Genomic DNA, 12,589 nt, shown 5'->3' on the forward strand with positions numbered 1-12,589 from the left:
ACACACATTCTGAAGATGGTACAATCTCTGTTTGCTACATCTGTGAAGATGACACGAACCTGGCTCGTCTCAACTTCCGGTCTCTGACTTTAGTTACTTTTCAAGCAGATCTCTACGACATTGTTATTTTATTTCAATTTCACAAGATTCACGCTTGCCTCTTCACTTCCACCCTGTCTGTCTGGTATTCTTTTAATTTTTATTGTTTATTTGCTTATTTTATTATTTTCATTGAGTTTAGAGTGTGAATGGCACGCACATCCTTTGTAAAGCCATGGACAAATTATTTCGCAATATACAGTTGCGTCCCCTTGTGACCCGAGTTCGTATTCCGGCAAGGTCGAATTTGTATTTCATACTTTCAGTTCAATAAAATAAATACCAAGTCGAATACTGAGAACCGCTTTGTTCCTGTCTTAGATGTAAATATTCATTACTTTTGCAACCACTTTGTTCTATTATTAGTCTAGGCTTGCATCATCTGTAGTAATTCCACAGTTATTTGAAAACTAAACATGTTGTTGGAATTTATAGAGATCCATGAAATACATGACTTCTTTTGAAATTTTATTTTTCAGAAGCGCTTAATTGCTGGGATAACGTAAGAAGTAACAGAAAACAGAGGTGTTATATGCGTTCCCCACGTTTTCGACCTTGCAGAGATAAGTTACTCTTCGGCCATTTCTGGATGACAGTAATCAGTTTCCTTTTAAGAATCTCTCAGCTTACAACAATTTCGAAGTCTAGATCGATCAAGACCGAAGCAACTGGACAGCTCCAGCTGTCTGAGATTCGATCACGTTTTCCGACAGGATGGGCATACTTCTCATGCAGAGCTGCAAACCCACCGACTTGTTTTGGTTAATCTTTACGCCTGTTACCGCCTCATTTTCTTTTAGAATCTCCACTCCACTAGTGACCGGAACTATATTCATAATCTTCAACAGGATTATAATTTATAAGTTATAAGTTATGATTCTCTCGTTTGCGTCCTTCACCTGCTCTACCACTCCTAGTTAACGTTACTGGAAATTTCCCCTTTATACCGAGAGTTTTAGTAGCCGTCTAATAAAGAAAATGACGCCAATAAATAAAGAATAACCCAGTCCGATACGGCTGAGAAACCGCTATCTAGCTCAGATCATGACCCTCACTGTTTCTATTTCTGGTACTAGAGGGAAACCAGGGCAACCATATATAACTCCATGTTTCCGACGCGCTAACATCCTAATTAATAATAATAATAATAATAATAATAATAATAATTATTATTATTATTATTATTATTATTATTATTATTATTATTATTATTGTTATTATTTCTAAATCGATCCTAGCGCTCCATAAGAACTTACTTTATCGCCCCACCTCCACCCGAAAGGACGAATGATAAGTCGACTTTGGCGGAATTTGAATTGAGAACGTAAAGTGTTGGAAGAAATACTCCTATTCATTTAATCCGACACGCTTAATAATCGCTTCAAATTTTGGCACATGGCCAGCAATTTCAGGGGAGGAGGCAAGACGATTACATCAACCCTAGTGCCCAACTGGAACTTAGCTTATCGGCTTCGAAATGATGAAAGGCAAAGTCGACCTCGGTGGAAATTGATCACAGATTGGGTGTTGCATTGTCTTCTTGAGGAATACACTTCATTTCACATTCCTCTGCGATCATTTCATCACCTGACATGTGGCATTTTGTGCACCTGTACAGATAATGTCGATTTGATGGAGGGAGTGAGCTTACGTAAACAAAAAAAAAAAAAACAAATATCTGATCACTGAAAACAAGTCATCTGTGTGGTTGTTCAGCAAGAAATTGCAGAACCTTCATACGTCGTGTAACGACAGGAGAGTCCACGATAATTATATTTACATACACACACACATATATACGGCGGGCTTCTTTCAGTTTCCAAATCTACTGACTAGGCGTTTGTCCGCCCGGGGCTATTGTAGAAAGTATCACAGATATGGGACTGAATCCAAAACCATATTGCTGGTAAGCGAACTTCTTACCACATGAATATATACATATATGATATTTCAATTTACACTTCCTACTCGAGTGTAGGAACTTCCGATTTTAATCTAACGCTCCGCCCCTTTTAAAATGCCTACTCTTAACATTCAACTTCCTTGTTGACCCTTCGTTTCTGGCAGGTTTGATGTGTTAGTTGAAGGATCTTGCGTATATTTTCAGATGTCTGGCTGTTTATATCGATGGAAGTTTGAACTTGAAGATACATCAATGTTTGCAGGTGTTCCCTAACTTTGCTTCACTGTTTATTTGGCTCTCTTGAGGTGATTAAATGTGCGTGCGCGCGAACATATGTGAGGCCAAATGTGTATGTCTGTGTGTGTGTCTGCGTGTGTATGTGTGTGCCTATGTGTAAGTGTATTATAGATAGGCAGATAAAAGATAGAGCGATAGACAGATATATATATATATATATATATATATATATATATGTATGTGTGTGTGTGTGGGTGTGTGTGTGTGTGTATAGATAGATAGATAGATAGATATATAGATAGATAGATAGATACACAACCATGTGTTTTGCTGTTTTGTGTATAAACGTGTGAACGCATTTATGTATAAGTCTGTCCAAGTTCTAAACTAATGCAGGGTTACTGTCTTCCCCCACTGGCTGCAACATTTTATGCGTCTAAAAATATAGAATGGAGAAACTATTTAGTGCGTGCTGTGTGTGGGTGTGTATGTATAATTGTTTATACGTGTGTGTGTGTTTGTGTGTGTGTAACTTCGGATTTTTCTGTCGAAAAAGAGTTCTTCAACATAATATTTATGTTATTCTTTAAAGCTTTATCAGTGGCAAATTTTTATTTAGCAACATATTCTTACAGGGTCAAAAGAAAGAAAAAATTCCAAAGAATAAAAAGACTATCTAACTTTGGCACTGAACATTACATAAATAGCAGAACGGGGCGCTACTGCATAGTGCCTAGGAGCCCAACAGCCAAGGACCCAGCTCTGCAATATCCTCTCAAAAAACCTGAGAGACCTACATGAGGCTGATGAAGGTGTTTTCAAAACAAAATTGAATCCCCTCCTCTCAAGAGTTCTGGATGAATCTACCTTGCGACAGGAAATGTAGATGTGGGCAGAATATCAAACTCACTCTTTCACCAAATGGCACATATCAGAGAAGGTTTCGAGCAGTAAAAGTGTAGCAGAGCTAGCGGTAGTGCTCCAGCATGACCGTGGCTCTCAAGCTGAAAGTAGTAAAAGGTAAAAGATAAAAGATAAAAGAGAGCAAATTATCGAGAAAAAAATCACCCCAGAAGTATTTCAACAAAGAAAGAAACAAAAAGAATGGTTGGTGGGGGGGGGGGGATGAAGTAACAGGTTATACACTCCAGTCAAAATGGTTTGTTCAGCAGCCCCCCACCCGCCCCTGCGGGCATAAATGCAAAGGCATTGCAGCAGGTGCTTCGGAAACCGATTGCAAAACGCATCCCACGTTTTCTGGAAAGTTTATAAATCCTTATTCAGTGTATGTGCGTGTGTGTGTGTGTGTGTGTGTGTGCACGTGCGTGTGTGTGTGTGTGTGTGTGTGCACGTGCGTGTGTGCGTGTGTGCGTCTGTGCGCGCGCGTATGTACACATAAAAGTATGAATCGTATATAGAAAAGAGTTTATGAAAGACACATAAAATACTAGGTGAGTTAATTACTATTTCGTAATTACACCATACGGATGAAAATCTTGTGCATTGTCCTCGGCTTGGAATCATGTACGTATCTTATAGATAAGCAAGCGAGCGTTTACGATATTGTGCTGCCATCGTCAAACAGTGTCTGATGAGTTCGACACTTTATTAAATAATTTGATTGAGACATGGCCACGCATTTCCAACTATGTTTAAAATGTCAGTTGATTAATCTGTGTCAAAGACTAGAGTCTTAAATGAAGGATATTAAACTGGGTACCCAATGTGCTTGCCCAGTGAGATGTGTGGGCGTCCAGCGGGAATAAACAGCAAATCTTGTTCCATGAGAACAGGATTTACTGTTTGTAAGTTCCACGAAACTGTTCCATGAGAGCCATTAACACCTATATTCTAGGACTACCAAATCGAAAGAAACATTTAAATTGACGTTGCACCAATATTCGGTGGAAGCGCAATGGCCCAGTGGTTAGGGCAGCAGACTCGCGGTCGTAGGATCGCGGTTTCGATTCCCAGACCGAGTGTTGTGAGTGTTTATTGAGCGAAAACACCTAAAGCTCCACGAGGCTCTGGCAGGGGATGGTGGCCAACCCTGCTGTACTCTTTCACCACAACTTTCTCTCACTCTTTCTTCCTGTGTCTGTTGTGCCTGTAATTCAAAGGGTCAGCCTTGTCACACTGTATCACGCTGAATATCCCCGATAACTAATTTAAGGGTACACGTGTCTGTGGAGTGCTCAGCCACTTGCACGTTAATTTCACGAGCAGGCTGTTCCGTTGATCGGATCAACTGGAACCCTCGACGTCGTAACCGACGGGGTGCCAACAACAACAACACCAATATTCATTTCTGTATCAGAACAGTCTGTGCCAATCATGATGAAATCCCCCGACCGAGAAGGGTCAAAAAATCTGGTAAAAAATTCTAGTCTTCCAACATTGTAAATGAGCTTACTGTCCAATGACAATGGAATGATCTTACTTGTCATTGGAACAATATATGAGAGAGAAAACAGGGGACGATCACAAATGAAGTGCCTTTGAACCTGCAACCTACTCGAGTACAAATGATCAGGAGCTTGAAAAAAATAAACATAAAGAAAACAAAAATAAATGTTTCTGTTGGCGTTACAAATTAAGAAAAGATTTCGAATTTTACAAACGTTGTAACCTACTTTTTGTTATCACTGTTGAATTAATCTCTTGAGAATAGCTTTGTCTTCTCTTATACATTCAACCTCGATTTTTCTTTATTATGTAAAATACTTTCTGTCCATCTCTCAGTTCCGAACCGCCCTTTTCCCAATTGTATTTCAAAATTAGTTATTGGTACCGTCGTGGTTGTGAGGTTAGATGTTTGTTTCCCAAGCACATAGCTCTGGTTTCGGTACATTGGATGTTTCCTGCTGTAGCGTCGGGTCGACCAAAGCTTTGAGAATAGATTTGGTAGACAGAAACTGAAAGCAGACTGTCATGTGTGTGTGTGTGTGTGTGCGCGCGCGCGTTAGTATTTCTCCCTTACCATCGCTTGACAATCGGTGTTGGTTTGTTTATGTACTCGTAATATAATCTGATAATATAAGAAGCAGACTTCAAAAAAAAAAAAATAAATAAAAGTGAATTTGTTTGTTCAAATTCTTCATGCAGTACCCCCAGCATGGTCGCAGTTTAATGATTAAAACAGGTAAACAATAAAAGATTACCTTTATTACGTTCTATGATCATAGTAGACGTTACATCATAATCTACATATACACTATGCTCTAATATAAACAAATCAACCTTGGCTGGAACGTCTATCACTATAAATTGTTTGGATCAGAGCTATCAATGGATTAAAAAAGGAATCGGTTATTTTGCATTAAATATCCAGACCCCTGAATGTTAGTTGTCTCAAAATTTTTCTGATCAATGCAGAAATGCGATTTACGTAGCTAGTTTCTATAGCAAATCGGCATTTATGACGTCACTATATCATTTACATACTTTGAGGTCATTTTGATATACATATACATATACATATATACGAGGTCTGTTCAATAAGTATCCGGACTATTGCTATATTAACGAAGCTAAAGCACGCAAAACAAAGCCGTTTAGCACAGATTGATCTTGACCTCTGTTGTGCATGTGCACTAAGTTTTAACGTTGTAGCTCACTCATGCTATTTACAGCAGTGCTTCCAAGTAACATGTGTAACGTGTGATCGTTGCATTGACCATGACAGAGAAAGTTGTCATGGTGATACCTGCTCAGAAGCCTACGCAAAGTTGCAGAAAGTGTATGGAGAGGAGTGTATGAGCCGCACACCAGTGTACGAATGACTCAGACTTTCCAAAGCTGGCCGAAAAATGTCGATATTGACAAACGTTCTGGGAAAGCCGCAACCAGCAGAACTGAGAAAAACATCGCAGATGTGCGTGCAGTTGTGAAGGGAAATCATCGAATCACCGTCCGTGAGTTATCAGAGGATTTTCAGATTAGTTACGGTTCAATTCAGTCCATTATCACTGCAGATTTGGGTATGAGACGCGTGTCTGCAAAGTTTGTGCCAAAATTGCTTTCAGTTGACCAAAAACACATTCGAGTTTTGCACAGGCTTCCGACTAGGTATCACCAAGCTTTTGGTAAAATTTGGTTCAGATTCTCTGCTCAACATTTTCTGTCATGGTCAGTGTGACAAACACACACTACACACGTCACTTCCAAGCACTGCTCTAAACAGCAGAAGTGAGAACGTTAAAACTTAGTGCACCTGCACAGCAGAATACTGGGTCAATCTGTGCCAAGCAGCTTTCCTCTGCGTGCTTTAGCTTTGTTACTATGGCAACAGTCCGGATACTTTTTGATTACACATATATATACATGCACACATACACACATGTGTGTGTGTGTGTGTGTGTGTGTGTATACATACGTATATATATATATATATATATATATATATATATACATGTACATATATATGCGTGTGTGAGTGTGTATGTACATATGTATATATACATACACACAGGCACACACACACACACACATACACACACACACACATGTGTATATATGTACGTATAGCTGGGACCGCATCCCAAAAATAGACCTTCCCTTCAAATCGAAAAACGAAATTGGTCACCATTTCTAACTGTTCAAGCAAGGAAGTAGAGGCTCTGTCTTTGAGAAGTCGTATTATATTGAATTTGACCCAATCTTCTTATTTCTTTTCCCCTTCTCCTCAACCTTACATTATGACACCAGGCGCTTGGTGTAGTCCTTTTTTTCCGGGGTTGCAAACCTCTGGAATTTCTTTACTCTGTCACATATATTTTGTAAACATTAGTTTATAAGAGGAGAAAGAGAGAGGGGAAGTGGGGGTGAAGGGCAATTGCTCTCGGCTGCAGACGTCAAGAGGCGCAAAATTTTATTTGCGCTGTCAATTAAGAAATAGCGTTGGTGTTGAGAACTGTTGCGATATCACTGCAGTGAATATTCACCACATAAGTTTCACCATCTCAACGTCTGTATACATAATGGGTACTTCGTTCCGTCTCCAGATTTATTTTATCATTTTATTGTTTTTGACAAACTTCATTATATTCTTTCTTTACCGTATTAGCCTTATAAGAAATTCAAAAACCAAGTGAGAGATTGAATCTAATGCTAACTTATATTGTTGTAGTCGTTCTTCTATCAGAACAATTATGACAGCATTAACATGATCAAAGTCAATCCACCTGTGATCGTCCGGGTTTGTTTTCACATAACATATATAGTACTATTGGAGGGAAATTAGGATTTTATGCCTAGCAAGTCGAGTAATAAACTGCATGGAAGCTTCTTTGTTGGCCAGCCCCCACCACATTGATATGAGAAACTTAATGAAAGATCCACTCATATATGTATGTAAGTATACTGAAGTATTAAACGGTTTTTAAGAGGTAGCCCATTAAAGTCCCTTCGTGACCACTTGATCGACTCAGCTACTTTAAGTATTGCTCTGACTCGCACAGTCAAGTCAAGCAGTAACATGTTAGGTGTGAAGTCCTGCTTAGTGTGATGGTCTTGTGACTGTCATGGTAGTAGCGGATAAATTGCCGTGAGACTTTTGCTAGCTCATAGGCTTAGCTAGGTCATGCGTTAAATTCAGCTGGTACAGCTCACTGTAAATTGGAAGCTCCGTCAAACATTGACATAGTCACTTCGATGAGTATATAAGTGTTCGAGTGAATGTTTGTACTAGCGTCTACGTGTGAATGTGCGTGTTTGTGCGGGCGGGCGTGCATGTGTGTGTGTGTGTGTGTGTGTGTGTGTGTGTGTGTGTGTGTGTGTGTGTGTGTGTGTGTGTGTGTGCTCGGGTATATAAACGTGCGTGTGTCTTCGGTAATTATCTATTTATTTGTCTGTGTTTGCTTAACACATGTTTCACGAAGATTTATTGTGAAGCTAAATTTGAATATTGATATTTTGCACTAATAAAAGACAACAAAGAAAATTAACCAAACGAAATATTAATGAACACATTATTAACTATGTATATATTATTTTATATTCGCTTAAAACTGAGGACAATATCAAACGTCTTGCTGCAGAGCTCACTGTTGATCGTATATGCCATTTAAGTATGTATGCCACAAGATATTGACTTTTCTCTTATACTTCGTGAATCAATAATATATAAAGTGTTAATTTAATGAGATCGATCCAATCCACAATATGTTCCTCTTTTCATCACATTCGCAACAGACATTAAAGTGGAGCCTATATGCAGTTACACGATCTGCAAGAAATACTAGAAATACCAGCTAAATTACACTAGAATCAATCTCTTTCGCCTCAAAGAAGAGCTACATTGGGTAATAATTTCTCTTACATATATACTACGTTATTCGGTTGAAGCCGTTGCGTATTTGTAACTGCTTATGTGTATATTCATTTCTATTGCTGTGTTCAGTAACGTATGTGTGTGTGTGTGTGTGTGTGTGTGTGTGTGTGTGTGTGTGTGTGTGTGTGTGTGTGTGTGTGTGTGTGTGTGTGTGTTTGTGCGTGCATGTGTGTGTGCCACGTCACGTGACTTACACGTAACCCACCAGTCTATCAGATGCTGATAGACTGGTGTCACATCGTTGGTCTCAATGTACTTTGCATCGTTCTAGCCTTCGAATGACGCCATCCTGCTGGCTAGACGAGCAGGCCAACCATCCTCCCTGATCGAAAGGGGAACTAGAGCAACGTGAACGCGCCGCCCGCTCTGAGAAACGGACCCACGATCTGGCGATCGTGAGTGCAACTACCTAACCACTGGGCTATATAAATATGAGTGTGTGTGTGTGTGTGTGTGTGTGTGTGTGTGTGTGTGTGTGTGTGTGTGTGTGTGTGTGTGTGTGTGTGTGCTGGTTAGTAATTGCTTACAAGTTACTTTCATCATTGCTTACTGTCTTCAGTTTAGTATTAAATCTACCTGTTTTTTTTTCATTATTTTTTTTTCATTATTTTTTTTTTCATTTTTTTTTTTTTTTGCTTTTGCTTGTATTTTTGCTACCAGCAACACTCCCACTGATAGTTTCTCTCCTTTTTAAAGAATTCTGTAATGTTATCCTCTGAAGTTTGTCTGACTCAACTATAAACTAATAGTGAGAATATCATAAAAAGTCATCACCAACGCGAAACCACAAACCTACAAGTAACTTAACGTATGACTATAATGACGTAAAATTTCAATGCAAATATGAAAGTTGAAGGGTGAAATTGCGATGGATGCAAAATATATTTTTACTCGTCTTGACTCTGTTTTTATAGCAAGGAACCATATTATCACATTGATATACACAACACAAAATAATACAAGAGGGAAAATTCGATAACAAAATTATACAGAATTATAGAAAAAATGAGATGATAATGGAAGATATTTAAGAACAGTCGCTCGTTACTCATTAAGGATGGTCACTTTGTTTGGTAATGATAGTCTGCTCCTCAATAAATCGAATCGGAAATTTAAAATACCATCTGTTAGTCTCTACTTCCTTTCACGGAATAACAGCATGCACATGTATATACATTTCCTGCTTATAAGTACTCTTCCCATATTCATGTGAGTTACTTGTTACACACGCACTCAAATGTTTACGGTTGTCTGATTCACCACACTTCATACATCAGCATTCTATAACAATTTGCTTTCTGTTTTCAATCTCTGTTTTTACTATTACTTCAACAACAACCTGTCATTGAAAACATACTGAATACATCCAAAATAAGAACATACGTATTTCATGTGATTCACTGTAACCGCGTTTGACATAATGGTGTACAAAAGCATTTGCATGTTTCCAGTAATCCCCTATATCAGTACAAGTCCATTTTATCCTCAAAAATTGAGATTTCGTATTTGACCAAATCATATGATGTGGATGATCAGAGCGGCGGTGAAGATAAATGTGGGATGACGTGGACTTACAGAATAACTCTGTGACTATTTTGCCTCCAGAAAACTTAACTTTTGTGTCCAAAAACTGAACGCTTGTTTTTGAAACAGTAGACGTAAATTTTATATTGGACTTAGACCCATAGTTTTTAGCGTAACAATCACAGAAAAAAAAAGTTAATTAAACTGCCCTGTGATCCATCATTGGACCGCAAACAGAGTATTGGTTCATGAACATGCAGGGATTTGAATGTCTTCTTTAACTGTGTCTCGAATTTTGTCATGAAAACAGTAGCGAAATTAACTGCCATGGGGATGTCCATGGCGCAACCTCTTGTCTGGTGGTAAAATTTTTGTCCAAACATCAGTGTTACTTTCTAACACATATATATGATCATCCACATCAAATCCGAAACCCCAGTTTTTGAGGATAAAATGTACTGACGGATTACTGGAAACATGCAAATGCTTATGAACACCATTCTGTCAAACGTGGTTACAGTGAATCACAATTAAAGGAAATCGCAAATGACATAGCTAAAATTAGTAAGGAAAGTCAAAAATCTACGCATAGCTTTAACAATCACAGTACAATTTATGATAGACTTACTCTAGTGATTAACTGGCACCGAAATTTCGCAGGCATTTCAAAAGTGCTGCATGAAAGTTAACAGCATATTGCAGAAAAATATCCTCGTTTCAAATAATATTGCCTCAACCGCCTATTCTAGCCTTTAGACGCAATAAAGATATAAGAGAACTATTAACCACTACCTCTAGCCCTAAAAAAAACTACCTTTAATGTTTCTGAATGCTGCACCTTGAAAAATAACTGCAAAAGCCCTGATGATTGTGTAACAACGTGTCAAGTCAATTCCATCACGAATCAAAACAGAAATGATAGATTTATACGGAAGGTGGAACGTGTAAAGATTCCCATTTGGTGTACGCAGCAGAACGCACCAAACACTACTTGATTTACGTTGGTTGTACAACAGAACTCTTAAGCAAAAGATTCAATGGGCACCGATACGACATCAGACACTATAGCAGTAGTTCGACAGAGCTTGCCGAACATTTTACATCAAACGGCTGAAATTTTGAGAAACACCTGAAATGCATATTCTCAGAAAATATTCTGAATCTACAACATTTGCAATCCTCAAAATGCATAAGGATAAATATATTTGTGAATTATTACCATCGCGTCCTGAAGGAATGAATAATATGACAGGTGAATTTCATCATAGTTACTGTCCGACTTAATATTCTTTTTTCTTTTATTTTGTCTTCTTTCTTTTCTATTTTCATCCTTTTTGATTTTACTAGTTACAAAATTGAAAACTGACGATATCATTCTATGAAAATAACCCAGAATTTCCTCGCTTATATTTTGAATTTTCTGTGTTTCTGCGGTTGTTTTCATTTAACATTTCGAACCTGAAGACGGAGGATCTGCTGAAATATTGTTCAAACCGTTAAATAAACAATCTATTAATAATTGCATTGCACTCTTCCTGTTGTCTACCTTCGCGAAGAGTTACGTTAATCTTTATAAAATATTATTATCATTATTATTGTTATTATTATTATTATTATTATTATTATTATTATTATTATTATTATTATTATTATTATTATTATTATTGTTGTTGTTGTTGTTGTTGTTATTATTATTATTATTATTATTATTATTATTATTATTATTATTATTATTATTATTATTATTATTATTATTATTATCATTAAACGCCTGAGGTGTTGCACAGTGTACACATGTACATACGCACATACATACATCATTCTTGCACATGTTCAGTCCACTGCTGGACGAAGGTGGTCTCGGCATGTTCTCTCCACCAATTAAGGTCTGATGTTTTTGACATCCATGTTCGGGTGCCGAAGAATTTAACAAAGCTTTTATTGCAATTTCTACATGGTCTTCTTCTCCTTTATTTTTTGGACATGATGTCCGCTCTTTCGATTTGACATACCATCTATTTTCCTTTCGTTCAAGCACATGTCTTGCGAAAGACCATTTCAATGTTCATATTTTCCATCCAAATAAAATCTGCTAAACCTGCTGCCAAATCTATCCTGCTGTTTTTCCACTAATCCATTTTGTTATATTTCAGCATTCTCCTTTCTCTGGCACTTTGTGTTCATCTTAATACACATACATACATACATACATACATGCATACATATATCGGTTCGGCAAAAGAGATCGAGAGAATAAGTACCAGGCTTAAAAAAGTATCGACCTTTTTAAGCCGAGTACTTATTCTGTCGACCTCTTTTGCCGAACATCTATATTACGGGGAAGAGAAGGAAAGAGTTCAACGCCGGTTGTCAAACGCTGATGGGGTAACAAACACACACACACACACACACACACACACACACACACACACACACACACACACACACACATATGTATATATATACATATATACACGCACACACACACACACACA

At 37.9% G+C, this 12,589-nt stretch overlaps 1 long non-coding RNA gene across 2 annotated transcripts; it reads left to right on the forward strand.

Moving 5' to 3' along the window:
* The first annotated feature begins 5,705 nt into the window (after positions 1–5,705).
* LOC106877310 (uncharacterized) lies at positions 5,706–11,594 on the forward strand. Of its 2 annotated transcripts, none has more exons than XR_008266061.2 (3): positions 5,706–6,153; positions 8,432–8,541; positions 9,267–11,430. It is a non-coding gene; the product is annotated as an uncharacterized LOC106877310 (long non-coding RNA). The 2 variants fall into 2 exon arrangements; XR_016242954.1 differs by lacking the exon at positions 9,267–11,430 and adding an exon at positions 11,442–11,594 and having other exon boundaries at positions 5,739–6,153.
* Positions 11,595–12,589: the final 995 nt, after the last annotated feature.

This window comes from Octopus bimaculoides, chromosome 1 (assembly GCF_046866305.1).
Source record: "Octopus bimaculoides isolate indiv1 chromosome 1, ASM4686630v1, whole genome shotgun sequence".
Taxonomy (NCBI): Eukaryota; Metazoa; Mollusca; class Cephalopoda; order Octopoda; family Octopodidae; genus Octopus; species Octopus bimaculoides.